General features: G+C 41.6%; 1 pseudogene; it reads right to left on the reverse strand.

The window, feature by feature from the left end:
• Positions 1-4,513: 4,513 nt before the first annotated feature.
• Positions 4,514-5,301, reverse strand: LOC104662715 (annotated as a pseudogene).
• Positions 5,302-5,512: the final 211 nt, after the last annotated feature.

Consider the following 5,512-nt stretch of genomic DNA (forward strand, 5'->3'; position numbering starts at 1 on the left):
AGTAAATTTTTGTCATAAAGTGGAATGATGGTTGTTCCAATATGAAAAAGAAGTATAAAACAAAACTGAAGGTTTTAACGAGCTGTACAAGATTTGAGCAGGTTCTAAGAGGTCTGAGCAAGTTTTAGGTGTGTAAGAGATAAATCCTATGAAAAGAATTTTGTAGGCCAGGCGAGGTGGCTCACACCTGTAATCCCAGCACTTTGGGAGGCCGAGGCGAACAGATCACTTGAGGTCAGGAGTTCGAGACCAGCCTTGCCAACATGGCAAAACCCCATCTCTACTAAAAATTTAAAAATTAGCTGGGTGTGGTGGTGCATGCCTGTAATCCCAGCTACTTGGGAGGCTAAGGCAGGATAATTGCTTGAACCCGGGAGGCAGAGGCTGCAGTGAGCCGCAACTGCACCATTGCACTCTAGCCTGGGCGACAGAGCAAGACCCCATCTCAAAAAAAAAAAAAAAAGAATTTTATATGTGATCAAGTTGGCAAAAATTAGAAAGGAATTATTTAGAGGGTTTTCTACAAATTAAGCTTTGAGATCAAAAGTACACTAATACAAAACTAAAATTTAATCCCCGTGTTAAAACAAGGTTTTCTTGGAGTATTCATCTTTTTTTTTTTCCAGAGACCTTCTTTTGTACTAAATGTGTAAACAGTAGTCCTCATTTTACAAATTCAAAATCAGACAAATGTATGAGGGTGTATAATTGGTATATTTATAAACTGTATCACTCAAAAACCACTGCGGTCACAATCTATATTACATTCAACGTTTGCATATTTACATGATACTTACTGCAAAGTAAATACAAAATGAACTCCCATCAGCTTAGTTCAGAACACAGGTGATATAATTTCAGAACAAAGGCAGTTTTTTCAACAACAACAAGAAAAAACAGAAGTCTCCCAAGTACCAATTCACTATTTTGTGGAAAAATACAGAAAGACTAAGAGTTCCATTCAGGTTTAGTCAGTAAGATATGTTGTTTGTCTGTTTTGTTTTTAGAGACAGGCTCTCACTCTGTCATCTGGCCTGGAGTGCAGTGGTGCAATTATAGCTCACTGCAGCCTCAAACTCCTGGGTTCAATGAATCCTTCCACCTCAGCTTCCTAAAGCACTGGGATTACAGATGTGAGACACCACACTCAGTCTAGTAAGATATGTTTTTGTTACTGAAATGCAGCGAAAGTTTTAGATTTTAATCACCAAGATAACAGTACTTCTGGTTTACAATTGACCTTAAGATAGTGGATACTAATATATATACATTTTGACATTTTTTTTAAAGTCTTCAAAACTTAAATAATACAATTCTGAAAGTATATGTGCCTTGCCATCCATTCAATAAACATGATTTATTTTTATACAGGTCACAAAAGTTCAATTAACCAGAATTCTATATCTATTGCCTGCCTGCTAGGGTTCGGTCTTAAGTCTGACTATATCAAAAACAGCAGTTCAGAATTTATTTCATAAAATTAATCCCAAGAGTTGCTGGATAGCTTTTAAAGTATTTTATTGCTTATAATACAACTTACTAGATAGTCTATACCGGTAGCTTCTGACATCAGAATTATCTGGGGAGCTCTTTAAAAAATACATGGGATCCACATCATAGCTAATCACACTAAGAATCGAGAATGTCTGTAGTTTGTAATGTTCCCAGGTGATAATGCTGTGCAGCCTGGTGTGGGAAACTCTGACCTGCCACTGAGCTGGTGGTTCTCAATTTTTCAGGTGCATTGGAATCACTGGGGGGAACTTTAAAAACTAAAAGCAAAGCAAAATGAACAAAAAACCAGATGTGCTTCAGTAGATTGAGAGTAGTGTGCAGGAACCAGCATTTGAAACAACCATTGCAGCTGGTCCAAAACAACTCAGAAACACTGCACTCCCTTTGTCAGATACCACATTACAATGAGTACAGTCAGCAAGTTAGGCCACATTGTCCTGCAAGCCCTAATGAATCCTGCCCTAGGCAGTTTGAGCAAGGGTTTGAGGGCAACACTCAGCCTTTTCAAATAAAATATATATTCTTAAATATTAGGTCAAAGTCAACTGAATTGTGAGACCATCATTCATTAAAGAACATAAATGCCCTTTCAAACAATTTAAACTTTCTTTTTCTTTTCTTTCTTTTTTTTTTTTTTGAGACAGTCTTGCTCTGTCACCCAGGCCAGCGGCCAATGGTGCCGTTTCGACTCACTGCAACCTCTGCCTCCCAGGTTCAAGCGATTCTTCTGCCTCAGCCTCCTGAGTAGCTGGGACTACAGGTGCCCGCCACCACGCCTGGCTAATTTTTGTATTTTTAGTAAAGATAGGGTTTCACTATGTTGGCCAGGCTAGTCTCGAACTCCTGACCTCATGATCCACCTGCCTCGGCCTCCCAAAGTGCTGGGATTACAGGCGTGAGCCACTGTGCCTGGCCACAATTTAAACTTTTAAACAAACCAGTTCTTAGCCCTCAACTTAAATCTAATGCTTTCTCCATCATTAGCCTGATACGTGATCAGAGGTAGTGATTCCAGCTTACCAAAAATGTAATGTGGATTATGGAAGATACACATTCATACATCTTTACAGGCTCTGCACAGTCCCTATGTAATAGAGATTGGAAACCAGTTGGATATTAAATAATACCACAAAACAGTAAATAATACACTCCTGATTTTAAACAATGAAACCTCATAATATTTTCCTCACATAGTAAGTTTCTACATATAGTATCCAGAAAAAATTCTAGAAAACACTAAAGGTATCATGCCACCTCTTTGTGAAACTATTTACTAATTTTTCACCATCTCTGTTGTTATAAAGTGGGTCATCACTATACATCATTCCATTTCAAGAATTTTTTTTATTTTTTTAGATGGAGTCTCGCTCTGTCGCCCAGGCTGGAGTGCAGTGGCGCGATCTCGGCTCACTGCAAGCTCCGCCTCCCCGGGTTCACGCCATTCTCCTGCCTCAGCCTCCGGAGTAGCTGGGACTACAGGTGCCCGCCACCTCGCCCGGCTAGTTTTTTGTATTTTTAGTAGAGACGGGGTTTCACCGAGTTAGCCAGGATGGTCTCGATCTCCTGACCTTGTGATCCGCCCGCCTCGGCCTCCCAAAGTGCTGGGATTACAGGCGTGAGCCACTGCGCCCAGCCTTTTTTTTTTTTTTTTTTTTGAGACAGAGTTTCGTTCTTGTTGCCCAGGCTGGAGTGCAATGGCGCGATCTTGGCTCATTGCAACCTCTGCCTTCTGGGTTCAAGCGATTCTCCTGGCTCAGCCTCCCCAGTAGAGACATGCGCTACCACGCCCGGCTAATTTTGTATTTTCAGTAGAGAGGGGGTTTCTCCATATTGGTCAGGCTGGTCTCAAACTCCCAACCTCAGGTGATCCACCCGCCTCAGCCTCCCAGAGTGTTGGGATTACCGGCATGAGCCACCACACCCAGCCTCAAGAATTTTCTAAAAGCACAGAAACTGTATCTCAGTGTATGATAACTATTACTATGATAGTATACTGTATTATAAACATACAAGCTCATTTGAGTGTGTGATAGCTCCACCAAATTTAGGAATAGATGTAATCTACTTTGTTTTTGTTGTTGTTGTTTGTTTTTTTAGATGGAGTTTTGCTTTCGTTGCCCAGGCTGGATGGAGTACAGTGGCACCATCTCAGCTCACTGCAACCTCCACCTCCCGGGTTCAAACAATTCTCCTGCCGCAGCCTGGCTCAGCCTCCCGAGTAGCTGGGATTACAGGTGCATGCCACCACGCCCAGCTAATTTTGTATTTTTAGTAGAAACAGGGTTTCACCATGTTAGTCAGGCTGGTCTCGAACTCCTAACCTCAAGTGATCCACCTGCCTTGGCCTCCCAAAGTGATGGGATTACAGGCGTGAGCCACTGTGCCCGGCCTAGATGTACTCTTTGAACCTTCAGAAGCAGTGACAACAGCACTGGTTAGTAGAACCTATCTGGCATCTTGCTCACCTGAACTACACCTGAAGTGCTGTTATTTCCTGTGCATGCACTTTTCCATTCTGTTCTTCACAAGGCTCACCTCTTTTCCAGGGGTAGATGTGATTAAGCAGCTGGCATTTCTTCTTAACTAAGCAGTGAAAGACAATTACTAAAAATCAGCATTGTATTACCAGAAAGGCAAGCCAGTTCATAAAATAAGAACTGGAAAGTTTTAAATCTATATTCATTAAGAAACTAAAAAATTCATATGAATTTTTAACCACTTAGGGTCTAGACTCAAACCATTTTCCAGTTTCTAAATGATTCAAGGTCAAAATAGTACATTTTAAAATTAAATAAAATTTGAAAAACTTACATATAAATATCAAAAAGCAATATGATGTCTACTATTTAGGAAGAAAGACATGGAGAAACAGTAATCCTGGAATAAGGATTTCAAGATCTGACATAATGGGATAAGCCACTACCTCAACTTCAGTCTACACTTAAGCCATCTTAATCCAAGTATAGGATAGGAGAAGAAAACACACAAACGCAAATGTTCATGTCCTTTTAGCTGGTCTGGCAGTTAACTACTTTTCTCTTTCAAACTCCTCTCAGTACTGCAGTTTAAGTGCTTTTGTTTTTTTGTTTTTTTGGAGACAGAGTCTTGCTCTGTCACCCAGGCTGGAGTGCAGTAGCACAATCTCAGCTCACTACAACCTCCGCCTCCCGGGTTCAAGAGATTCTCCTGCCTCAGCCTCCCAAGTAGCTGGGACTACAGGCTGGCACTGCCACGCTTAGCTAATTTTTGTATTTTTATTAGAGATGGGGGTTTCATCATGTTGTCCAGGCTGGTCTCGAACTCCTGACCTGAAGTGATCCGCCCTCCTCAGCCTCCCAAAGTGCTGGGATTACAGGCGTGAGCCACCACGCCTGGCCTGTGCTCTTTTTTTAAAATTTGATGTTTTTTTCACAAAGCATCAGCATCTCTTTTCTTATGTTCACCAACGCGGCAGGATAGTGTTTAGCCTCAGCAAACAAAGCATTAATATCTAACATAGAATGACGTTCTTTAAATTTTGAAATCTCTTGTTCCAGTGTGTCTGACAATACAACCTGGTTCTGTGTGAGTTCCTGGAGGGTTTGTTTTGATCTGTGCAGATCTGGCAAGTAATGAGAAAGCAATCCTTCTGCCAGTTGCTCCACAGTTTTGTTTTATAGTCAAGTCCTCTATTAACCCTTCATCTGGAGAAGTGTCACTTAAACCCAGCGTGGGCTCCCAGGCCTCCAGGCTGTTGAGTGGCCTTATCAGGACCCCCACCAGGGACGATGGCCCAAGGACACTCATGTCCCTCCAGCTAGGAACAGGGAAGGGGCCTCATCTGCTTTGTTTTTATTTATTTATTTATTTATTTATTTATTTATTTATTTATTGAGACAGAGTTCAAACACTCTGTCTTTGTTCCCTAGGCTGGAGTGCAATGGTGCAATCTCCGCTCGCTGCAACCTCCACCTCCTGGGTTCAAGCAATTCTCCTGCCTCAGCCTCCTGAGTAGCTG

Source organism: Rhinopithecus roxellana, chromosome 7 (assembly GCF_007565055.1).
Source record: "Rhinopithecus roxellana isolate Shanxi Qingling chromosome 7, ASM756505v1, whole genome shotgun sequence".
Classification (NCBI taxonomy): domain Eukaryota; kingdom Metazoa; phylum Chordata; class Mammalia; order Primates; family Cercopithecidae; genus Rhinopithecus; species Rhinopithecus roxellana.